Here is a 27,194-nt window from a genome sequence, read left to right as displayed (position 1 = left end):
ACAACGCAACTTTTACAACGCAGATGCCATTACAACGCATGGCATTACAACGCATGGCATTACAACGCAGGTGCTATTACAACGCATGCCATTACAACGTAAGTATAGGTAAGTATTTAATTTAGTTAATATTAATTTATTTTATATAATTTTTTTGTTTTATTAATTGATTTCTTTAATATAATTATAACATTTTAATTACTAAGTTATATTTTTGTAATATTATTTTAATTTATTTAAGTAATTATTTTTTAATTACATTTATTTTAGAATATTATTTTTAACCCCTACACTATCCAACACTTACCCTACTATTACACCCCCGTTGGATTTAGAATAGTAAATTTAACCCCCACACTATCCAACACTTACCCTACTATTACACCCCCCTGGAGTTAGAATAGTAAATGTAACCCCTACACTATTCAACACTTACCCTACTATTACACCCCCATGGAGTTAGAATAGTAAATTTAACCCCTACACTATCCATCACTTACCCTACTATTACAACCCCCTGGAGTTAGAATAGTAATTTTAACCCCTACACTATCCAACACTTACCCTACTATTACAACCCCCTGGAGTTAGAATAGTAAATTTTACCCCTACACTATCCAACACTTACCCTACTATTACAACCCCCTGGAGTTAGAATAGTAAATTTTACGCCTACACTATCCAACACTTACCCTACTATTACACCCCCCTGGAGTTAGAATAGTACATTTTTTATTTTATAATAATAATTAAAATGTAATTAATTTTTTTTAATTAAATTAAAATTTAAATGTATTTATAAAATTAAATACTTTCCTATACTTACATTGTAATGGCTTGCGTTGTAATAGCACCTGCGTTGTAATGCCATGCGTTGTAATGGCATCTGCGTTGTAAAAGTTGCGTTGTGAATGCATTCGTTGTGACGTCATACATCCCTTCCAGGGAGTCAGCTGGTTGTCATATATTTGTCCCAGTAAATGTTCCAGGACACGGGATCAGGGCAACACCTGCCATATAAGCTGAGTACAAACTTCATTAGCCATTATCACAAAAAGCGACTCGCTATAGAAATGGGGTCCTTAGTTGGCAGTGGTTTGCACCCTGTCCAAGTGGAGACCCACACTCTAGGAAGGGTAAGTGTAGTAGACAGTAAGTGTACCTGTGCTCACCCTCTGGTAGCTTGGCTCAGAGCAGTAAATGTAAATGTAAACGTAAATTGATACTTGTATAGCGCACTACTCACCCGCAAGGGTCTCAAAGCGCTTGTACGAATACCGCTGTGGAACCCATCCTGGCTTTCCCTGTGAGGTGTCCACTCCTGGGCACCCCCAAGGTGGAGGCCAGGCATTCTAAGTGTTGTGGGGGCCATTGTGGAGATTAAGCAAGCTATTGCCCAGAATTGCAGAGTGGGACTCCATGATTGGAATAGGCACCGAGGCGAGAATTATCAGGTCCGTGGAATTTTGAGCCCAAGACCCGCCGAAGCGGGGAAATTGAACCCTGGTCCCGGGCTAGACCTCTGCATCAGGGTCGGCCGCTGTAACCATTGAGCCACGCTTAGTCAGACTAAACTAAAGAGGCAATGTGTAAAGCATGCACAAACACACACAGTAACACGGTCGAAACACCACAAAAGTACTCCACACCACTTTAGAAAATAGTCAATATTCATCTGAGTAAAACAAGGCCAAAATGACACAAATCCCACATACAAAAGTCAAGATACGAATCTTCCAATATTAAATGTGATTATAGCGCTTAAAACAACAAAATCTCCGGAGGGGGCTATCTCGATGTGCTTGACGGGGATGAATCCACAAGTTCGGCTGACTGCGCTGGAGCGAGGGTCTGCAACAGAAACGTACAGAACCTGGCTAAAGTACCTTGGAGACATTGACACTCAAAGACGTTGCGTGGTGCCGCGGGATGTGAGGACGTCATGGAAGCAGGTGTGGCGTCAGTTGCTTACTGCTAGGCAGGTCATTGGCACATTGGTGCTCGGGGACAGCGCATTGCACAAAGGAAGTGAGGTGTCACTGAACCAAGTGATAGAATAAACAAACAATATCCCAACTGGTGTTACTGTGAGACAATTAAACATGTATGCAAAAAGCATTACTTGAGCGGAAATAAGGAGACTCAATTCGTTTTTAAATCGCGCGAATAATATATTACACTCTCACACTTTGAGCCGTTCACACTATCCACAATTGTCACTTGCGTCGCCACTTTATGTGTCACTTGCACATACCAAGCACCAAGTCCAATTCGGGTTGTTTTATTATTTATTTATGTACAGTGCTGCTATAACTGTATTTTCTACTTTTTTCTAATTATACGATGCCAAGAGCCAAGAACACGATTTAAAAATGAATTGAGTCTCCTTATTTCCGCTCAAGGAATGCTTTTTGCATACATGTTTAATTGTCTCCACAGTAACACCAGTTGCGATATTGTTTGTTTATTCTATCCTTCTACCCAGATCCCAACGTGGTTTATGGGTCACACTCCTGTATTATTTCACTGAACCAAGTGAGGCATTGGTTCCAGAGACGGTGCAGAGTTGTTGAGCCACGGATGTCCAGGGACAATGCGAGGCGCAGGGGAGTTGATGCAGCGAGGCATCAATTTTGATGGCGGTGTGGTGTCTATGTTCGTTGAGGGTCAAGCTGCAAGCCATCAGCTACGCGGCATTGAGGTCACACCACGGCAGAGTCAGAGTTGGGTATCATGGACTTCCGTGATGCGGTACTCGGAACTCATGCGGTGGCGGTGCTTTGGAGGTGCTGCGACAGTGTCGAGGACTGAATTACAAGTCGTGGCCATTGCGTTGAGCGAGGACCTTGGCTTCGATGCAAGCAGCAGCCCTGGTTCTGAAGTCACTCTCGGAGATGAGGTGTTAGTTTCTTTTTTTCAGCACAGAAACTCACTTCCAAGGGCCCGGGAAAGGGATTTGGCAGCACTTAGCAGAGTAGAAGTCTCAGCAGAGGAGCCCTGGTTCTGCAGGTGAAGTCTTTGATGGCCTTGAGACTTCCAACAGGGGGCAAGCTCAACTCAAGCCTTTGGATAAGTGCTAGACAGCAGGATTCGGACAACAAAGTCGATCATATCACCCTCAGGACAGAAGCAGTAGGCCAAACAGCAAAGCAAGAAGCAAAGTGGCAGTCCCTCCTGGCAGCACAACAGCTCTTCTTCCTGGCAGAATGCCCTTAGTACAGAAGTGTTTCGAGTATATGGGCTGAAAGGGCCAGTACTTATACCCATTTTAACCTTTGAAGTAGGGAGTCTTCAAAGATATTTCTTTGAAGTGCACAAGACTCTTCCCTTCCAGGCCCTGTCTCCAGACACACAACAGGAGGTAGGCAGCTCTTTGTGATGGGACAGCACAACCCTATTCAGGTGCAAATGTCAACACCACCTACTACTCTAGCTCAGGAAGACTCATTAGTCGGGTAATGGACCGTCAGGAAATGCAGGACACACCTCAGCTCCCTTTGTGCCTGACTGTCTAGAGTGAATTAGCAAAGCCCAGCTGTCACCCTGACCCAGACGTGTAGTCTAGGGACAGGCAAAAACAAAGAATGGTTAAGTAAGAAAATGCAAACTTTAAAAAAGTGTCATTTTCAGACCAGCAATTTAAAAACCAACTTCTCTAAAATATGTGTTTTTAAATTGTGAGTCCAGAGACACCAAAGTGCAATTTTCTATCTGCTCCCAATTGGAAGATACACTTGTAAAGTGTTACAAGGCAGCTCCAATGCTAACCTATGGGAGAGTTAGGCATTGCTGTAGTGAGAAACATATTTTGCAGTTTTTTACTACCAGGACATGTAAAACTCAAAAGTCCTGCCTTTTAAATGCACTGCACCCTGCCCATGAGGCTACCTAGCGTTTACTTTAGGATTGCCTTACATGTACTAAAAGAAGGTTTGGGCTTGGCAAGTAGGTGAACTTGCCAGGTCGGCATGGCAGTTTAAAACTACACACACAGGCTCTGCAGTGGCTGGCCTGAGACATGTATGCAGGGCTACTTGTGTGGGTGGCACAATCAGTGCTGCACGCCCAGTAGTAGCATTTGATTTACAGGGCCTGGGCACAGGTAGTGCACTACAGTAGGGACTTTCCAGTGTATCAAAAGTGCCAATCATTGAGAAACAATCATACCACGTTTTAGAGGAGAGAGCATATGCACTTTAGCACTGATTAGTAGTGGTAAAGTGCCCAGAGCCCTAACCTTAACAAACAGAAGGTCAGAATAAACAGGAGGAAGAAGGCAAAGAGTTTGGGGATAATCCTGCAAAAAGGGCCAAGGCCTACAAAAATGGAAACGGGAAGACTACACAGGTGCCTCCACACTGAAAGCAGCTTCATCAGCCCATCTGGTTTGTTTGACAGTCAATGTAAGAAATATGTGCTTGCTGCCGATAGTGCTATATGGAATGACAGCTGGCTGAGGATAGTCACTGTATGGAATGTCAGCTGGATCTGGATAGACACTGTATGGAATGCCAGCAAGCTGTGGATAGTCACTATGTGTAATGACAGAAAACCTCCAATCAGGGATAGGGTTGTTAGGGTCCCTATCAAACATATCTCCTCAGTAAAAACATAGGCACAGGACCTGATAACGCTGAAAGCACCGACACAGTTGCGCTACAGGGGTTAAAGATATAGATGGATGCTGGGAGAAAGGGTCGAGGGTGCGCTGCGAATACGGAGGTTCCGCATGTGGACGCTGGAATGTGAAATGCCTACAATGGGACTGTTGTCAGCTAAACCTCACAGTAATAGTGTTGGATTGTGGGAATCATGATAGTACTCCATATGTTCCAGGGGGAGATTACACACATTCTTTGTTCTTCTTATGCTTGCCTTAGTCACTTAATAGATTGTAAGATGTATCATATATTGTTATGCCTGGTCACAATGTATCTGTCTTTATTTTATTTGTTTAATAAAAATCTTTAAAAGTAAAAAGAAAAAAAAAGAATCAGGGATAGGGTAGTGCTTTTTCCAACAGGAAGTAGTCGCTAGAAGGTGTACACACCCTAAAGGTAAGTAGCCCATTGGCTACTATCTGTCTCCCCTTGTAATGCCCCTAAATTGGATGTACGTTGTTACAACGCATGCTTTTACCACGCATGCTTTTACAACACAGGTTTTTCAACGCAAGTCGTTACAACGACTTGCGTTAGGGGGTGCTGGATAGTGAATAGTTTAATTTACTATTCCAACTCCAGTCCCCGTGGATAGTAGGGAAGGTGTTGGATAGTAAATTAAACTATTACCTATCCTAGAGCGCTCCCCAGCGCAATTCGTTGTAATGACTTGCGTTGAAAAACCTGCGTTGTAAAGGCACTGCGTGGTAAAAGTTGCGTCGTAAAGGATGTTTCCCCCCTAAATTCAGTATGGTGGCTACCCGAGACCTTGACTTCAGATTCCATGGACCAAAATAAGACAAAGGAAGAAGACGTGCTGCTGATCCAGGAACTGAGCCCCACTACAGAAGGAACCGGCACCAAACCGTGCCAACTGAGAAGGCCTCGACAACTGTGGTCTGCCGTCCCTACCGGAAACCTGTACAGACTCTAAGAACCCTGGAGCCCTGCCAGCCTTTGCCAATCGCCTGGGACCTCCCTTTGGACTAGTGGTAGTAGTCCCCAGCACAATGCCGGTAAAAGACCGCCACGAGGTGAAGACCGGCACAGATTGTGTTGACGCGATTCACCTCGTCACCCAAAAGTTGCAGCAGCCAAGGCCTGTTGATCAGCAGTCCACTAACCGATCCCTTCAAAACGCATCCACCAGCCTGAGTGATCTTCACAGTACCTGTGACCGATGCTGGAAACAGCCCCTCTCAAGTGAGCCTATACCCGCTTTTTAGTGGCTTAGACTGCGTAAAAGTAGCAACTTGGGCATGACTGCCTGACCGCGACACACTGCCCTCACCGCATCTGTAGCTGAATGCTGCCAGTGAAGAACCAATTCTGCATCCTAATTCCTATGGCACCTCTGAGCCAGGTAACCCGGAACCAGAGCCCTGGGACTTCCGAAACTCTGACTCCCCTGGAGTACAACTACGCCTGAACGCTGGGTGACTGTTGTTCCCTTGAAAAACTGTGGCAGAGTGGTCCTTCCACCGACGTTAAATGTGTTGCTGGTACTCCACTATCTAACCATATGCTTTTCTTCCTCTTGACCACGACGGTCTCTGCCCAACGATATCGACTGATGTAGCCTAAAAACTATAAGCATTTGTGTCTTGAACTGCATTGGTTAAAAATCAACATACAAAACATTTATTAACTGGTTGGACGAAGTTCTTTGTTTCTAACAATATATATAAAAACTAGGATTTCATTTTCCTAATTGGTTTCGGGTTTATGCTTGGGAGAGTGTCTCATTTATTGCCTCTGAGAACACAACAAATCATTAGCACTACCCTCTGATAAGCCTAACTGCTCCCCACACTACCACAAAAGAGTGCGTTAACATTATCTAATTTAACTTCTGTTAATCAATTGGGGACCCACTGGACTCTATGCACAGTGTACTTTGTTTTAGTGCACTACAGAGAGAGCCATCTTCCTACAGTGAAGAATGCCTGATGCTTTGGATAGCCACTGAATGGAATGTCCCCTGTGTGTGGACAGCTGGCCAGTGTAAGGAGTGTGCACTGGCTGTGGACAGACACTGAACACATATGCACTTGCTGTAAACTGTCACTGTGATGGAGCGAGGTGGCAAATGTAAAATTTTGTGTGCCCCTCTTGAAATCAATGTCCTATAACGATAACATTTACTAAAGGTGTTTTGTGAAATTAATCAACCATAGAATAGGATGCACACATTTTATTATACATGGAAGTACTAATTTTGCTTAAATGTTGCCATATAATTAGTTAATATATGTTGTTATTGTGTTGTGAATTAATGCGCAGCTTAAATATAAACAAATGCAGACTAAATGTGCTTATTGTATACGTTTTGTGCTAAGAAGTGGTCGATTATGTAAGTATAAAACGCATTTGGGTGGCTTATTTGCTAGGTAACAACTAATGGGAAACATTAGTATGGTGGGAGGTAAACAGAATGAGTTTAAATTCAATAACTAACATGAATTTGTGTTTGTTTCTATGATAGTTCCAAAAGTGGCTTCTGAGGCCTAGATAAAAATGGACGCTTGGGTAAACAGTGAGCAAGAGCTGGACAGCGCAGGCGCGGCAAAACCTGCAAGTCAGAGTGAACTGCTTGTGCCCGAGGAGATTCAAGGCTGCCTTGGCCCGGAACCTAAGATGGGTGCCAGACATGGACGCTTGAATGTTGTGATCGTGAGAACGGGAGTTGATGTTTCAACTTAAGGAAATAGCTAAGCTATGGACTGTCCTAAAACAAAGACCCTTTATTTTTCTGCTGAACCATCGAGAAAATGATGTTGTAATGGTGCGATGATGCTCACCCACCCCGAAATTTTCCAATGAGAGTTTGAATAAGAAATTATAGTTACTTTTTAGATAGATTAAGTTAGGGAATTAAGGTATAAAAACCCCTGGTTTTGTCAAGAAGGGGTCGCTTTTCTGATTTCTACTGGAAGTGCTGCCCGACCGATGACTGATTCCTGGATGTAAGACTCTTGTGATTTTATTTGTTTCCTTTGCAGGATCGAAGGATAAGATGAGGGTGTTAGTTAGGGATTTTAGGAGAGAATGAATTTGGAATTATCTGTTCTTTGCTAAACTTTAACTGATTTCTAAAATAAGCGATTTTTCCTGAGCTCTAAATAAAATGATCATTTTGAAATAAAGATTAAGATTTTACTGAATAAAGAATTTATTAATGCATAAATGTCAGACATAATAAAGTTTTGCTTTTAATAAAATTGGGAAAATGGAATTTTAAAAGCTGGTCTTGTGATTTTCCTACGCCTAATTTTCTTTCTAGAAGATCCATTGCCACTATGGTGGTGCGTCTGAATAATTAAATGTTTGAATAAAACCATGGTAAAGTGTAATAATCTATAGGTGTAAATAATAACTGATTTAAATAGGTTTTAGACACTCCACCAAATATTACAGCATTTCTCCAGTGTGATTCACCAAAAGCCTTGAAGCCAAGTATAAGTGAACAGAGTAAATGCGCAGTGTTATGGGCCCCACTGATGCATGATTTGTGTGTTTTAAAGGTTTCAGGGAATTGGTGAGTATTGATTAGGAATGATTTCTAGAGCAGCGCTGTAGCAACTGCATGGAGGGTGCACTGGCTGTAAACAGTCACTGCATGAAGGGTGCACTGGCTGTAAACAGTCACTGCACAAGGGTGCACTGCCTGTAAACAGTCACTGCACGGAGGGTGCACTGCTTGTAAACAGTCACTGCACAGAGGGTGCACTGGCTGTAAACAGTCACTGCATGAAGGGTGCACTGGCTGTAAACAGTCACTGCATGGAGGGTGCACTGCCTGTAAACAGTCACTGCACGGAGGGTGCACTGCTTGTAAACAGTCACTGCACGGAGGGTGCACTGCCTGTAAACAGTCACTGCACCGAGGGTGCACTGCCTGTAAACAGTCACTGCACAGAGGGTGCACTGGCTGTATTTTGCATTCATATAGAGCTCACTTCCCCTGACAAGGTGTTGAAGTGCTTTACGCCGGCAGTCCCCGACTCCAGAGCCCAAGGTTAGTGGTTCATTCTATGTCATTGATAAAATGCTCAATTCTTCCAGTATTTCAAGAGCAAGTTTATTAGATGCAACCATCAACAGGATCTGTTATTGTAATTGATCCAGCGGGCTATAGAAAATATATCATAAACTACGCTACCCAATTTCATAACCTATAAACAAAATTCTAAACTATACATGGACCCATTTATGAACCTGATATATTTTTGGGCCTACTGAATCAGGTGGTCAAATAAATCTATATACACATTATTTACAAACTATAAACATATTTATACATTTGCAGAAAGAATATTGTCATTAGAATAAAACCCAACCATTTAAACGACCACCATAGGCGACGTGATCTAGCTAAAGGTAACCTATACTTCTAAATAACCAAGACCAGCTTGTTTGTCAAAGTAAGATTTTATTTTCTAGATTATGGTATATAAGTTGTAAGTTTTATAAATGAATTTTTATTTGCAATAAAGCAAGCATGATAGTAAGAAATATGGAAAAATACAATTTAAGCAATTTAATCAAATTTAAAGAAATTATATAAGGTTTAGCATTTCTAAAACCTATTTCCCTAACTGAGCTAAATAGACAGAAATTAAAGTAAAGTTCTTTGAGGATTCTTACGTGCTCCACGCAAAGTCCAGCAGCACATCACCCTCATCGGAAAGTCAGAAAGCAGCAGCCAGCCCAACCCTAAGGGCATGACTTTTTATACCTTTCTACGCTAACTAAACTAGCAAAGGAAAGTTTTCAGAAATACTCGACGTCCCATTGGCTGAGAGTGACAAGTGACATGTCACCCGATTCTTAAAAAGTTCCACAAAATCATGTCTTACAAAGACCATTGTCTCTTCCACGTGAAGCCAGAGGCTTCCTGCGATTGCAACTTTGTAACAGATCATCCTCGCAACTTCCATAGCTTTTCAGAGCAACTTCCGCGGATGCCAAGTTAAGGACTGACAAAAAGTTCACTTTCGACCTTGGCCATGTCCGACAGAATGATGTCAGCTCATCAGTTTTTGCTTTGTGAATGCAGCTTCAATAAACGTTTTAATTCAGAATGGGCGTCTCGTGACTTTCTGCAGAAATATGAATTAGCTCTTTTTGTGCGGCTCAAATAGTTAGGCCTCAAAAGCAGGCAACTTATGATTTCTAGTATAAAACAAACACAAGAAAAGTATTAATGTAAGAAATAAAGTATATTCTGTATCCACCCCATGGTTTACTAAATAATTAACCCACCCGATTAATCAAAATGTTACCTAGCCATTGCAAACAAATAAAGCAGCGTTTATATTTACCAGTCTCCGTTTATCAATGAGACCCATATGCACCTAGGATAGTAGAAATGACATCATACAGACAAGAATAAGCAAAACAAGCACATGCTTATTTTAAATATGCAGCAGTTAGTAATGACAAAAACGAAAACAATAAATTATTTTATTATTTTGCACGAACAAAAAGATGCAACATTTATGCACGTTTATGAGCACACATGTTAGTCCCCCCACGTGTAAAGTTTAATCTAGGTTGTATTAGCACGACATATCACAAATCATTAATAATTTTATTCATGTTATGGAAATGTGACTTTGCGAGTTTAAACAAAATTTTGTTTTCTATCTCGCTCCATCAACTCCCTCATCTGGTGATTAACAAATCACCACACCAGCACTCAAAATTTTGGTAAATTTAATTTATAAGAAATCGATTCAAATTCATTGTATTAGTAAACCTAAAAGTCTGTTTCAGCATAATCCTTGCAATTAACATGACGCTCTCTATGTAACTCCTGCAACTCAATCTCCCTTTCCTCTTCTTTTCTGAGTTTATAGATTCTCTTCTTTTCTCTCAAATGCTTCTTTCTTTTATGCAACAAACAACCTACTTTAGTCAAAATAAAAATGAATATAATTATAATCAAAGGTGCCAGAATCTTGCCAAGAATTGAACTTCCGATATTATGAAACCAGTTTTTAATTGCTTGAAACCTATTTGAAAGTTTCCCAGTAAAATCTTCTTCTTCTAAAGGAATTATTTCAGAATGCATTTGTGTAATATTCTTAATATACATTTCAATATTTTTACTTTCATCCGGTATATATGTACAGCAATGTTGGACATGTAAAATGCCACAGACTCCTCCCTCTTTTGCTAAGAGTATGTCTAAAGCAAGACGGTCTTGAATTACCATGGATCTAATTGCAATAACTTCAACATTCACTAATTGAAATCCATCAGCAGTGTCAGTTGATAATCTATCAACTATAGTGGACAATTTTCTGATTCTCCCTGCATTTAGGGTTATACCAACAAAAGGTATTACAGCTTGAAAAATATCTCCCAGAACTTCAGTAAAAGTTTCTCTTTTAGCTCTATTTACATAATTATGGATTTTAAATAATCCTTCTGAATCTCTGTCAACATGAAACACTTTAGGAAAAACAATTCCCACATAACAAGTTCCATACCAATGGTCTGGAAGGTTGTAGTAGGCTTTGTCACCACAAACAAAATAAATTCCAGGAAAGATAGGATCTTTTCCACCTTTAAATCCCCAACCTCCCATAATCTGATAAGTATCTTCACAGTTGCTTGCACCTACAAAATAATTATCAAAAAGTGTGTTATCTCTTCTAATGCAAAGCTTTCCACTAACAGGTTTGTCTATGTGAATTGCAATATTTTCAAGCATTTTACCATTTAGTTTCTCATCCTCTTTTTGCCAGAATGATGACTTAGTCTGCTTGACTAATTCATTTCTCTTATAAATTGCTCTCCTCTCCTCAACCATATTCAGAAATTTCTTCCCTTCAGCACTTAATTTACATGTTAGATTATTCTTGTAAGCATACTCATAAGTGAGTTCATTAGTAACAAGGAAATATTCTCTCAATTGTTTAGCTTTCTTATGCTTATTTAAAGCATTATCAATCTTGATATTAGCAAAAATCTCATCATAATTTGAATAGTAATATTCTAAACGACCAGTTTGATAAAATAAACTAGTTAATACACTACATGTAACAGCATAAGTGAGAGGAAGCATATTATATGTTACTCCCTCAGAAACAGAAGCGGGTAACTTAACGCATACATAACAGTCCTTTGCATCCATTACCTTTACATATTCACTCAAAAGCTTTGTGAATGTATTGCTTGAAAAATCACCTATTGATTTATCTTGATGAATGTTAGGTTGATGATCAATTACTTTAGCAGATGCACTATGTTTAGTTTGGCTAACTAGAGCTTTGCTTGTTAAGTTAACTTTGTGTAATTCTCTATTCATTTCTAAAGGTATAATCACAGCTAGTACCAACCAGAGCAGAACTAAAATGAGCAGACACACCAGAGTCATCTTACAGCATCTTTTAAAAACAGAGCATTTTGAAGTGCTCTCCTTAATGTAAGGCATTTTTAGGTTAGTCTTAGCCTCAAAAATAAAATTAAAAATAAAAATAAATTTTAAAATTTATATACACCCCCCTTTTAAAATATTTTTCTTTTTATAACCCTAAACAAGATTTCTTCGACCTTATGTCATACATAAGTTTTTCTTCTACTAGACAGTTTTTCTTCGACCTTGTGTCAACTAACAGGATTTCTTCAGCCTTATGCCAATTTAATAAATTTGTACTTCAATCATTGTCACTAATTTCTTGGATTTCGTTTTCTTCTTCACTACTATCATATATGTCTATAACAGGTGGAATTACTAAGTAAGTCCACTCAGGAGACTTGTATTTCTGGTTTGGTCTAATTATTCTCTTCCCTTTTCTTGATATCACTTCTATTTTCCTTCCAACTCCAACCTCTTTTCCAGGACTCTTTTGACTACTGATTTCTTCAACTTGTTCTATTGGCTTTTTAATCAATCTGACTCTCAATCTTCCACCAGGCCAGTAGTCTGCTTTTCTCACGTACTTTTTCTTTGGTTCAGAATTATTCGATTCTGATTTCCAAGTCCTTTTCTTTCTGTTTTCACTTCCACCTTCCACGTCACTTTCCTCAGTTTCGTAGTCTGAAATTTCAATTGACTCAGGAACTTCTCTATATGGCAATTTCACTCCTTCAGGAACTTCACTTTGTCTTCCATCACTGGTACTCGGTAATTCGTTCTCCTCCTCTTCCTCAATTACCTTTAGCTTCCCAGATTTCGGATTTTTGTTCCTTACTTCAGAGCTTGTTCTCTGCCTTTCGATACTCTCCTGGTCTGAAACTTCTTTTGGTTCAGCTTCTTTGTCTTCAATATAGACAACCGAATCCTCAGTTATCTTTCCTTTTAACAGATTCTCTTCACCTTCAGAATCTATTTCAATTATTTCTAAGTCTTTTCTTGCCAGATTTCCATTCACCGGCACAGTTTCCAGATGTCGACTTTCTTGTCGATCTTCAGAATCTGGAATTACTTCACCTTCTGTTCTGTCTTCTGCTTCAGAATCAGAGTCATCTGTGGTATCACTTTCAACATCAGAATTTTCAGGAGTTGGTATTGGAATAGTATGACTTGGATGAATCCAACGCTTCAATCCTCTGCACTTTACAGCATTAGTAGTGATCAAGATTACCTGCCTAGGTTTCTGCCATCTAGGAGATAGACAATTCCTCCTCCGATGTACTTTCGTTCTGACCCAGTCTCCAGGTCTCAGATCATGTGTCAAAACTTTGTCATTTGATTGTGCTTCAGTTCCCACCTGATTAGATACAGAAGTTACCATATCAGATAACCTTATATTTTTGAACTCCCCCACAATTCGGAAAAGGTGGTTGTGGCAACTGGTCCTGACGATTATTCACCTGTTGTTGTTGCTGTTGTTGTAATTGTCGCTGAATATTAAATTCATTTAACCCCTGTTGCATCTGTAGCTGTTGCTGCACGTTAACACCATTCTGCATCTGTGGATTCAATAAGGGATTCTTTAAGTTTCTAGGAGGATGAGGACACTCGTCCCTCCAATGTCCAATTTCGCCACAATTAAAACAAGGTAATCTTTGTTTCAGCTCTTCTATTTTTGGGCTAAATTTCTTTTGGAAATTATTACCTTTAAACTTTCCTTGTATCTGGTTCGTATTTCCAGTTTGAACAAAATTAGTGTTCTTATTTCCCATGCTGGCAATCTGTTGCTCAGCTACCTTTACCTGTGCCCACATGGCTTTCTCCTTTAGCTTCTTCTGTTTTACTTCTAATTCATCGCTACAATATTTTGCTTTTCTCAGAATATCATCTATAGATAGTGCTTGCCATCCGACAATACTAGTTCTGATCATTTCTCCAATTTCAGGTTTTAGTCCATAAACAAATCTATAGATAAAATGACTCATGTCTTTCTCATCTAATTTTTCATAACCACTGTATTGTTTAAAGATTAACAGTAGCCTTTCATAAAAAGAATGAACTGATTCTTTTGTTTCCTGCTCTGTTCTTTCTATTTTAACCCAATCAACTTCTTTGGGTGGAATTTTGTTTTTCATCCAAACAATTACTTTCTCATAAAAATCCATTACAAGTGGATTTGGGGCACCTGTTTCTTTAATTCGCTCAGGTTCTGTTTTTGGCCAACTAATAGATATTTTACATTCTGTCCAAAGATCAGATGGAACAACAATGTCAAAAAATCCATCCAAATCAATCCACAGAACTTTTGACACTTTGATAAATCTATCGACTTGCCTGTACCACTCAACAGGTTTCTCTCTTAATTTTGGAAAGTCATTTGTGAATAACAGAATGTCCTGTCTCGACCATGGGACATGAACATATCCTCCACCTGCAACTTCTCTCATTGGAAATTGTTTTGACATTCTTTCTAATCTTTCATCTTCCTTTCTTTTAGTCCATTTAACTCTCCATTTGTTCAGTTCTCCTAGCTTTTTGATATAGACAATCAAATCTTTAATGTGAACTATTCTTCCCATTGAGTTCAAACTCTCAATGTCGCTTTCTGAGAAATCTAATCTATAATGTTTTGCAAAATTCTTTTGTTTACTCACATCGATTTCAAGTTCTGCAGCTAGATCCTCTAATTGATCATATTTATTTTTCGTTTTCCACTGAATACTTTTGCAAATGAATAGTAGTTCATCATCCCGATAGTAATTTAAACTATCTGGGCCAATTGTTCCAATTATTAATTCTTCTATATTTGCTTTTAATTTGGCCACATCAAGCTTTGGTGTAGTTACCCTGACTTCAGGACTTCCTACATCTGACATAGCACCCATTGGTGTTTTTGGAGATAAATCCTCATTGAAAGTTAAATCAGGCATTCTCGATCTAGAAGTGTTTAATTCTGTCAAATCTGAATAAAATTTTTCAGCAGGCTTTTGAATTTCTGTATTTAAAGGAATAGTTAATCCAGTTTTGTTTGTATTTCTTTGTTCAAATACAGGCTGAACAGGACCTATTGTTACTGGAACAGTGACAGCTTCCATGCCTTTTGTCATTCTTTTAATTAATTCTTCTTTAGACCTTAAGTATTCATTATAATCATCATCCTCAACATTTCTTGTCTCTCTTGTATATTCTTTTGGAGGTTCCCTTGCTCTTGGAGTCATTGAAAAATGTCTACCCTCATTTCGAGCATTCTCAAATTCTGGTCTTCTAGGAGTTTCAGTGATTTCACAATTATTTGGATAAAGTTTAGGAGCTTCACTAATTGGAGGTGCACTCGGTGAAGTTTCAGTAGAAACCACCGGAGTAGACCATGATCTAGGAGGTCTCAAAGGCTGATTAGGCTGTTTATTTCTAGCAGTTGTATATATTTCTTCCATAATTGCATCCTCAGATTCACTTTCCATAGATTTTCCTGTAGGAGAACCCATTACCATTTCATGAATTAAATACAATCCTTCACTCATGTTTCCCTGTCTCCACATTCGTAATCTATCTTCATGAGTTTCTCTTTTCCATGATGGATTTTTAGAAGGTCTTTTAATTCCACTAGCTTCTCTTTGTAACTGATACATCTCATCTTCCCACTCAACTAAAGCTTCAAATTGAGTTGGTCTCGGTTTTGGAACAAGAGCATTCATTTTCTCTCGTAAGTTTCTTAAAACTCTTACATTAAATGAACCATCATCAGGCCAAGTCAAAACACCATCGTTTTTAGTATAACGTTTCCAACTGTCGAACCATAAGACAGTATGATATCCATATTCACCTTCCATGTATGCTGCAGGTGTTTTATACTTATGAAGTAGTTTACCACCTCGCGTTTCGATTTTCTTGTCAGGTGAAAATAAATTCTTAAATTTCTGAAATAATGTTGTCTTTTTCTCAACATGTTTAAAATGATAACTCATTTTTAAAAGTTAAATTTAATTCACAAAATCGTTCGTAAAAATTTTCCGGGATGTTCCGCAAAACAACCAATCCGTGCGCGAAACACACTAACAAGCCAATGGCGGTTGAGCTGAGTCACTTTTCAGTTCGACCAATAAATTTAGAGTTTTTCTGAACTACCAATCAGCTCACTGGCCGTCAGAGACTCAGGAGCCAATCAGAATACAGCTTGTGACGTAGGTCACCCAATCCCAGCGCGGCTCTGTGACGTACACAGCAGCTGCGGTTTCTCACTTCTCACTCCTGGCGCTTACCCCTCCTTCACAAAATCTTTTCACAGCGCCATTTTAAGAACACTTTTCAGTGTGAATTAATTCTTAACAATGACTTATAAAGACAACATCTGTTCGTTTCGCTAATTAGGATAGTTTACATACATTCAAGTATCCACACTTCGGAATAGACGGCGCTATTCACACTAAGGATAATATTCAATTGTCAGTAGAGTAACCTTACCCCACCCTTCTAACACGTATAATTATGAACTCGCTTTGCTCTGAACCCACCGCGAAGTGAAAGTTCTAAGAGTTCCACTTGAACATAAAATACAATTCAAACTCGCACTTTTACACGGAAAATTCCCTAATTTCAAACACACACGAAATCCGTACAGGACTCTCACCTGTTTATAGAAATCATGCACCGTTAGCAAAATAACGACGTTATCCGTACAGGGCTTTCACCTGTTTATAGATATGAAACATGTATCCGTACAGGACTCTAACCTGTTTATAGATAATCATGCACCGACGTTAAATTTTACCCTTCTCTCAAGCTCGGATATAACTAATACTCTCATCACAGTGAGTTTTATGGAAGGCGCTTTGTCCCTATTCTCATGCTGCTTTGATTTCTTAGAAATTCCTCACTATACAAGATTCAGACCTAGCCCTAAAACTGTGCTGCTCGGCGACAACACTATGGTACACGGCGATACCTCTTGTGATACTCGGCGATATCACTACAAACGAACAGATGGCTTGCGTGACTAATTTCTCGCCACACAATCTATACCGGTATAGCTTACAGATAGGCACGAAAAACGAACTTAACAAGTGTTAAAACATTAATCCTATTTGTATACCATGACGTAATCCTTAGCAACCAACATGTTACCTTGGTTACCCCTTAGCAACCATCAATTTCTGCTACCAGATAATTGATCCAGCGGGCTATAGAAAATATATCATAAACTACGCTACCCAATTTCATAACCTATAAACAAAATTCTAAACTATACATGGACCCATTTATGAACCTGATATATTTTTGGGCCTACTGAATCAGGTGGTCAAATAAATCTATATACACATTATTTACAAACTATAAACATATTTATACATTTGCAGAAAGAATATTGTCATTAGAATAAAACCCAACCATTTAAACGACCACCATAGGCGACGTGATCTAGCTAAAGGTAACCTATACTTCTAAATAACCAAGACCAGCTTGTTTGTCAAAGTAAGATTTTATTTTCTAGATTATGGTATATAAGTTGTAAGTTTTATAAATGAATTTTTATTTGCAATAAAGCAAGCATGATAGTAAGAAATATGGAAAAATACAATTTAAGCAATTTAATCAAATTTAAAGAAATTATATAAGGTTTAGCATTTCTAAAACCTATTTCCCTAACTGAGCTAAATAGACAGAAATTAAAGTAAAGTTCTTTGAGGATTCTTACGTGCTCCACGCAAAGTCCAGCAGCACATCACCCTCATCGGAAAGTCAGAAAGCAGCAGCCAGCCCAACCCTAAGGGCATGACTTTTTATACCTTTCTACGCTAACTAAACTAGCAAAGGAAAGTTTTCAGAAATACTCGACGTCCCATTGGCTGAGAGTGACAAGTGACATGTCACCCGATTCTTAAAAAGTTCCACAAAATCATGTCTTACAAAGACCATTGTCTCTTCCACGTGAAGCCAGAGGCTTCCTGCGATTGCAACTTTGTAACAGATCATCCTCGCAACTTCCATAGCTTTTCAGAGCAACTTCCGCGGATGCCAAGTTAAGGACTGACAAAAAGTTCACTTTCGACCTTGGCCATGTCCGACAGAATGATGTCAGCTCATCAGTTTTTGCTTTGTGAATGCAGCTTCAATAAACGTTTTAATTCAGAATGGGCGTCTCGTGACTTTCTGCAGAAATATGAATTAGCTCTTTTTGTGCGGCTCAAATAGTTAGGCCTCAAAAGCAGGCAACTTATGATTTCTAGTATAAAACAAACACAAGAAAAGTATTAATGTAAGAAATAAAGTATATTCTGTATCCACCCCATGGTTTACTAAATAATTAACCCACCCGATTAATCAAAATGTTACCTAGCCATTGCAAACAAATAAAGCAGCGTTTATATTTACCAGTCTCCGTTTATCAATGAGACCCATATGCACCTAGGATAGTAGAAATGACATCATACAGACAAGAATAAGCAAAACAAGCACATGCTTATTTTAAATATGCAGCAGTTAGTAATGACAAAAACGAAAACAATAAATTATTTTATTATTTTGCACGAACAAAAAGATGCAACATTTATGCACGTTTATGAGCACACATGTTAGTCCCCCCACGTGTAAAGTTTAATCTAGGTTGTATTAGCACGACATATCACAAATCATTAATAATTTTATTCATGTTATGGAAATGTGACTTTGCGAGTTTAAACAAAATTTTGTTTTCTATCTCGCTCCATCATACTCAATCTCTATCTATTGGAATGCTACATCCCACTCTATGATGTCATGCACACCATATTCCACCGGAAGATAGCTAATCTCAACAGTCATTTGTTAGTGTTGGTTACAGGGGTTAGACTTGTGCACTCAAGCACACCCTCCCAACCAGGGACTGCAGTTTCGTTGTGGTAGATTGAATGGATGGGTGTTATGTGTGATCAGTAGTGGTGCTGGGGAAGGGTTACGTTAGTTCATGCAGATGGTTGGTGGGGTGAAGAGATGCTCTACAGGGGATTGGGTATTGTTAAATTGCAGGGCATGACTTTAAAGGAAGGACATGCTGTGCAGTTTGAAATATGTTAGGTGCAATTTGCAGAAATACATTAATATAGCCTAATAGCCCGCAATAGCAGGCTATACCGGCTATTAAAGGCCTGCTCCAGCGTTAAAGGCCCGAGCCGAAAGCGAGGGACTTTAACAAGGGAGCGGGAATTTAATAGCCGGTATAGCCCAGCTTCTAATGGCTATTAGAACATTCTGCCACTAGAGGGCAGAATGTTCCAACAAATAAAACAAAGGCCTCTCGGAGTTCAAGGAGTTTTAATTACCACGAGCTCGATAGGCCTTTGAAAGCAACATTGGAATGTTACTTTGCGGGCCTTTACTGGCCCGTAGAAGCAGGGAGCACTCCATTGTTGTTGGAAATGGGATCCCTGGCTGGCCAGGGCTTTCGCCAAAGTCAGTCAGAGACCACCACACCCAAGTCAGGGCAAGGGAGTTACACGCCAAGATAACCCCTACTCACCCTCTAGGTAACGTGGCGCGAGCAGCAAGGCTAAACTTGGAGGCGATGTAGGCTAAGTATTTGCGCATGCACCCCAGCAACAACTCCCAGGGCCCACCACAAAGGAAACTCCACACAAGGTTATATAAAAATAGCCTTTGTATTACACCAAAACACATTAGATAAAACACACTTTACAATGTGCCAGAGGCACGGGCAGAATTTACAAGGGATATGTACAAGACAGGGCCACCTGGACCACTGTCAGGAATCAGAAGTAGCACTTTCACAAATAGCACTTTTGCATGTAAAATCTTTAGCACAAAATAGCACACAACCAGTAACTACTGGTAACAGGACCTCACTAGCACCACCTGCACTAGGGAGAAAACAACCACCTATGTATCACTATACCTGTAGGGGTGTAAGCACATAACACATGATGCAATGCATAACATTCATTCAGAGGTGTAAAGAGGAAAACACATGATGCATCAACAATACATTCAGAGGTGTAACAATAAAACACAGTTGCGCAAAACTCACAAGTCACCACCTGTGACTGTCCCTGTGTCCCAATGTCAGGGCCTAAACGTGGCAGTTGCCCACAAAGTGCTGGGCAACTGGTGCAGGGAAAGTTAGGGCACTGTGGAGCCTCTCTGGCTCAAGAACCACCACTGTGGCACTGCAGAGCCTCTCTGGGCTCACAAGTAAATCAAAATGCCCCCCTAGAGCCTCTCTGGGCTCTCAAAGCAAAGGTGCAGCCTCACTGGGCTGTGGGGTCCCTCACGGGGGACCCAGGAACACTTGGCGCGCCTAGAGCCTCTCTCAGGGCTCTAGGCACAAATGTGGGGCGTTGGAGTCCCTCACGGGGGACTCTGCATCAGGAGGAAATGCCCCCAACTGGTGGAGCCTCGACAGGCTCAAAAACGATCTAGATGCCCCAGGAGCCTCGTGGGCTCTTCCAACAACTGCGGCGCTTGGAGGCGCCTCTCCAGCTCTGAAAACTAACAGGCACCCAGAGCAATGTTGGAGCGGCCCTCTGATCGGGCGGGGCCGCTCGACAGCCCGGCCGCACCCCCTCAGGAAGAGAACACTCACCGGGTCCGGCGGCTGGAGAAGGAGAGCTCCTGCTCCTCGGGGCTCTCCGGAGTCGCGTCCTCCTCGCTCTGCTCCGGGGTTCTCCCTCGCTCCTGGGAGGCCCCGGGGGGGGGGAGGGGGGAGGCCGGCGGCGACTCTTGGGCAATGCAGGACTCTTCCTCCTTCCTGTTGCAGGAGTCCGGGGCTCTCTCTTCACTTAGGAGCCCCGGGCAGGAAATACAGGCTGCTCCTGGCTGTCCCGCAGTCCCGCCCACGGGTTGCCTGGCTTCCGGCCGGGCAACCAATTGCAGCGCGGCCCCTCGCAGGGAGGCGAGCACTTCCGGGTCGCACTTGGCAGCGGCCCGGCAACGTTTTCACAACACTCCGGGCTGCGGCGGTGATTCTCCCAGGCACGAAGTCGAGGTGGGCACTCGATCCTGGGCAGAAAACAGCGGCAATGTCCCGGGCAGGGTGGGCACCTGCCAGGGGACAAATTAATCTCAGTGGGTGGGCACTCGCGAATGAAGTAGCGATCGGGGCAAATGCCGGGTGGGCACCGGCTCTGAACAATAAAGCGCCCCGAGGCGCTTGCAGGAAATAGAGCGCGCTCTCAGCGCTAGGGGGGCAAATCTAGCGCCGTAAATCAAGGGAAGTGCTCCCAGGCGCTCGGCGGGAAATCCACAGTGCTCCTAGCACTAGCAACAATCCCAGCACTTCCAGGGGCTTCAGGGAGGGTCCAAAGTGCTCCCAGGCGCTGTGAGCACAGCACAGTGCTCCCAGGTGCTATAAGACAGCAACAAGCCCAGCAAAAGTTCCTCAGGGCAGGCAGGGGGCAAGGCTGGGCCCAGAGCCAGCTCACTGGGTCTCCAGGCAGGGAGACACCCCAAGTGGCGGTCCTCTGGCCCAGCAGCAGCAACAGCACCCCCCCTCAGGATCCTGGAAAAGAACAACCTCTGTGGGGACACAGCCCCATTTTTATACAGTGCATTCCTTTGTTCAAGGGTGCAGAGTGGGGCGGAACCAGTCGCAGCTGGTTCTTGAGTACTCTGTTTACCTCAACCACCCTCTCTATTCACTGGCAGGGCTTGGGTCATTAGACACACCACAGGGGGGCGGAGCCAGCATTGTGTGGGGAAAACCCAGCCCATCCAGGACACAGGTACACTCCTCCCACACATCACTCATGCAGATCTCCCACTCACCACCGGGCAGACCCATCCAGACTTCCTGGAGCCTGGCATGCCAGCCAGCTCCAGCCAATCACACGCCAGCACCCTCACAGCACACGTACAGCCATGTCTAGAAATGGCGCTTCGCTACTAGACACATACATGCTGCATACACCATCTCGCAGCATTCACTCTCACGAGTTCACACATACCAGACTCAAGCCTGTACACCCCACGCATCAGGAACTACCAGGGACACATACATTCCCCATGCATTCCTATGGGCGGGCAGGCCTAGCTCAGCACATGCACTCAGAGTGCGCGCGCACTTTCCACTGGGACACAGTGAAAGTGCGCAGAATCCCAAAAATTACTATTGCCAGGTCACCATTACCAGCAAAAAGTTTAGGGGTGAACCTGCCCTAAGGGCCAAAGTCCAACAATTGTCTTCAAGGGCGCTCCCAACATTGCAATGTTCTAATAAAGATTGAGGCTACATGCATGAGACTCAGAGAAGCTCGTGATCAGAAAGAGGTGCAGAAAGGACGGAAGGAAGCAGAGGGACATTTGAAAGCATAAAGGAAAGGCAACAATCAGATGTTTTGCGTTAGGGTCTGTTTTTGTACTGTATTTGAGAAATGTAGAGGCGGCTTGTTGAGACAGCATGTAAGTGAAGCTGCAAGACAGCATACAGAAACACATGATTGACAATGGAAGATAGTGCTATATGAGGTACACCTGACAGGCATCTGGGGCCTCTGTGCACTTCAATGTCCCGCGGCACACCATGTCAGACGCAACCTAACTTCATGCTGTCTTTCTTTTGTTTTAGTGGAGTATTGCTTCAGGAAGTAGTTTTCAGCCATGCACTGCTCTGTCTCAAGGCAAACAGTGTCCAAAGCCAGGCTGCCATGACACCCTTGCTGCAGCAAGGAGAGCTGGTCAGCTGAGGGGCTGGAAGCATAAAGTAATGGCTGGATGCAAGTACAGGGACATCTTGAGAGCTGTCGGCTGTGCTCAAAGGAGACAGCAACATCAAGGCCATAGTAAGATGAGGAAAGAGAGAGGTAACTTATGCAAACACTGAAGAGGAGATTCTGCAAACACTGCAGTGGAGGTCTCCTGATGTCCATCCTCAGTATGTCTCACAGGGATGGTTCCAAGGCACAGGAGGGTCCATTCTGGATGCTTCTGTTTGGACACTGCATGAGGTGGAAGGGACACCGCCTGCCCCCCTGTGGCTACAGGGTGGAGACTCACACACCGAGTGAGAGGCATGGTGGTTGGGCTTACAGTTTAGACATTCGGGGTGAGGGGTGGGTTAGAAGACTCTGCATGAGGCCCAGCCTTCTGACATTGCTGTGAACTGCCAGGGGTGTGCACAGCTGTGAACCGTCACTGCCAGGACTGTGCACAGCTGTGAACCGTCACTGCCAGGACTGTGCACGGCTGTGAACCGTCACTGCCAGGACTGTGCACAGCTGTGAACCGTCACTGCCAGGACTGTGCACAGCTGTGAACCGTCACTGCCAGGACTGTGCACGGCTGTGAACCGTCACTGCCAGGACTGTGCACGGCTGTGAACCGTCACTGCCAGGACTGTGCACAGCTGTGAACCGTCACTGCCAGGACTGTGCACAGCTGTGAACCGTCACTGCCAGGACTGTGCACGGCTGTGAACCGTCACTACCAGGACTGTGCACGGCTGTGAACCACCACTGCCAGGACTGTGCACGGCTGTGAACCACCACTGCCAGGACTGTGCACAGCTGTGAACCGTCACTGCCAGGACTGTGCACAGCTGTGAACCGTCACTGCCAGGACTGTGCACAGCTGTGAGCCGTCACTGCCAGGACTGTGCACGGCTGTGAACCGTCACTGCCAGGACTGTGCACAGCTGTGAACCGTCACTGCCAGGACTGTGCACGGCTGTGAACCGTCACTGCCAGGACTGTGCACAGCTGTGAACCGTCACTGCCAGGACTGTGCACAGCTGTGAACCGTCACTGCCAGGACTGTGCACGGCTGTGAACCGTCACTGCCAGGACTGTGCACAGCTGTGAACCGTCACTGCCAGGACTGTGCACAGCTGTGAACCGTCACTGCCAGGACTGTGCACGGCTGTGAACCGTCACTGCCAGGACTGTGCACGGCTGTGAACCGTCACTGCCAGGACTGTGCACAGCTGTGAACCGTCACTGCCAGGACTGTGCACAGCTGTGAACCGTCACTACCAGGACTGTGCACAGCTGTGAACCGTCACTGCCAGGACTGTGCACGGCTGTGAACCGTCACTGCCAGGACTGTGCACGGCTGTGAACCGTCACTGCCAGGACTGTGCACAGCTGTGAACCGTCACTGCCAGGACTGTGCACAGCTGTGAACCGTCACTGCCAGGACTGTGCACGGCTGTGAACCGTCACTGCCAGGACTGTGCACAGCTGTGAACCGTCACTGCCAGGACTGTGCACAGCTGTGAACCGTCACTGCCAGGACTGTGCACGGCTGTGAACCGTCACTGCCAGGACTGTGCACAGCTGTGAACCGTCACTGCCAGGACTGTGCACAGCTGTGAACCGTCACTGCCAGGACTGTGCACGGCTGTGAACCGTCACTGCCAGGACTGTGCACGGCTGTGAACCGTCACTGCCAGGACTGTGCACAGCTGTGAACCGTCACTGCCAGGACTGTGCACAGCTGTGAACCGTCACTGCCAGGACTGTGCACGGCTGTGAACCGTCACTACCAGGACTGTGCACGGCTGTGAACCACCACTGCCAGGACTGTGCACGGCTGTGAACCACCACTGCCAGGACTGTGCACAGCTGTGAACCGTCACTGCCAGGACTGTGCACAGCTGTGAACCGTCACTGCCAGGACTGTGCACAGCTGTGAGCCGTCACTGCCAGGACTGTGCACGGCTGTGAACCGTCACTGCCAGGACTGTGCACGGCTGTGAACCGTCACTGCCAGGACTGTGCACGGCTGTGAACCACCACTGCCAGGACTGTGCACAGCTGTGAACCGTCACTGCCAGGACTGTGCACAGCTGTGAACCGTCACTGCCAGGACTGTGCACAGCTGTGAACCGTCACTGCCAGGACTGTGCACGGCTGTGAACCGTCACTACCAGGACTGTGCACGGCTGTGAACCGTCACTGCCAGGACTGTGCACGGCTGTGAACCGTCACTGCCAGGACTGTGCACGGATGTGAACCGTCACTGCCAGGACTGTGCACGGCTGTGAACCGTCACTGCCAGGACTGTGCACGGATGTGAACCGTCACTGCCAGGACTGTGCACGGCTGTGAACCACCACTGCCAGGACTGTGCACGGCTGTGAACCATCACTGCCAGGACTGTGCACAGCTGTGAACCACCACTGCCAGGACTGTGCACGGCTGTGAACCATCACTGCCAGGACTGTGCACGGCTGTGAACCGTCACTGCCAGGACTGTGCACGGCTGTGAACCGTCACTGCCAGGACTGTGCACGGATGTGAACCGTCACTGCCAGGACTGTGCACGGCTGTGAACCACCACTGCCAGGACTGTGCACGGCTGTGAACCATCACTGCCAGGACTGTGCACAGCTGTGAACCACCACTGCCAGGACTGTGCACGGCTGTGAACCATCACTGCCAGGACTGTGCACGGCTGTGAACCGTCACTGCCAGGACTGTGCACGGCTGTGAACCGTCACTACCATGACTGTGCACGGCTGTGAACCACCACTGCCAGGACTGGGCACGGCTGTGAACCGTCACTGCCAGGACTGTGCACGGCTGTGAACCATCACTGCCAGGACTGTGCACGGCTGTGAACCGTCACTGCCAGGACTGTGCACGGCTGTGAACCGTCACTGCCAGGACTGTGCACGGCTGTGAACCGTCACTGCCAGGACTGTGCACGGCTGTGAACCACCACTGCCAGGACTGTGCACGGCTGTGAACCGTCACTGCCAGGACTGTGCACGGCTGTGAACCACCACTGCCAGGACTGGGCACGGCTGTGAACCGTCACTACCAGGACTGTGCACGGCTGTGAACCGTCACTGCCAGGACTGTGCACGGCTGTGAACCGTCACTGCCAGGACTGTGCACGGATGTGAACCGTCACTGCCAGGACTGTGCACGGCTGTGAACCGTCACTGCCAGGACTGTGCACGGATGTGAACCGTCACTGCCAGGACTGTGCACGGCTGTGAACCACCACTGCCAGGACTGTGCACGGCTGTGAACCATCACTGCCAGGACTGTGCACAGCTGTGAACCACCACTGCCAGGACTGTGCACGGCTGTGAACCATCACTGCCAGGACTGTGCACGGCTGTGAACCGTCACTGCCAGGACTGTGCACGGCTGTGAACCGTCACTGCCAGGACTGTGCACGGATGTGAACCGTCACTGCCAGGACTGTGCACGGCTGTGAACCACCACTGCCAGGACTGTGCACGGCTGTGAACCATCACTGCCAGGACTGTGCACAGCTGTGAACCACCACTGCCAGGACTGTGCACGGCTGTGAACCATCACTGCCAGGACTGTGCACGGCTGTGAACCGTCACTGCCAGGACTGTGCACGGCTGTGAACCGTCACTACCATGACTGTGCACGGCTGTGAACCACCACTGCCAGGACTGGGCACGGCTGTGAACCGTCACTGCCAGGACTGTGCACGGCTGTGAACCATCACTGCCAGGACTGTGCACGGCTGTGAACCGTCACTGCCAGGACTGTGCACGGCTGTGAACCGTCACTGCCAGGACTGTGCACGGCTGTGAACCGTCACTGCCAGGACTGTGCACGGCTGTGAACCACCACTGCCAGGACTGGGCACGGCTGTGAACCGTCACTGCCAGGACTGGGCACGGCTGTGAACCGTCACTGCCAGGACTGTGCACGGCTGTGAACTGTCACTGCCAGGACTGTGCACGGCTGTGAGACGTCACTGCCAGGACTGTGCACAGCTGTGAACCGTCACTACCAGGACTGTGCGTGGCTGTGAACCGTCACTGCCAGGACTGTGCACAGCTGTGAACCGTCACTGCCAGGACTGTGCACGGCTGTGAACCGTCACTGCCAGGACTGTGCACGGCTGTGAACCGTCACTGCCAGGACTGTGCACGGCTGTGAACCGTCACTGCCAGGACTGTGCACGGCTGTGAACCGGCACTGCCAGGACTGGGCAGGGCTGTGAACCACCACTGCCAGGACTGGGCGCGGCTGTGAACCGTCACTGCCAGGACTGTGCACGGCTGTGAACTGTCACTGCCAGGAATATGCACAGCTGTGAGACGTCACTGCCAGGACTGTGCACGGCTGTGAACCGGCACTGCCAGGACTGGGCAGGGCTGTGAACCACCACTGCCAGGACTGGGCGCGGCTGTGAACCGTCACTGCCAGGACTGGGCACGGCTGTGAACCGTCACTGCCAGGACTGTGCAC

General features: G+C 44.8%; 1 protein-coding gene across 1 annotated transcript in view; it reads right to left on the bottom strand.

Annotated features, from left to right (window-relative positions):
* The window catches only part of LOC144821564 (dedicator of cytokinesis protein 2-like), a 3,201,295-nt gene that overhangs the window by 130,987 nt on the left and 3,043,114 nt on the right, over nucleotides 1–27,194 (bottom strand). The window lies entirely within an intron of this gene.

The sequence above is a fragment of the Lissotriton helveticus genome, chromosome 2_2 (genome assembly GCF_964261635.1).
Source record: "Lissotriton helveticus chromosome 2_2, aLisHel1.1, whole genome shotgun sequence".
NCBI lineage: Eukaryota > Metazoa > Chordata > Amphibia > Caudata > Salamandridae > Lissotriton > Lissotriton helveticus.
This window is presented reverse-complemented; position numbering and strand designations above follow the sequence as displayed.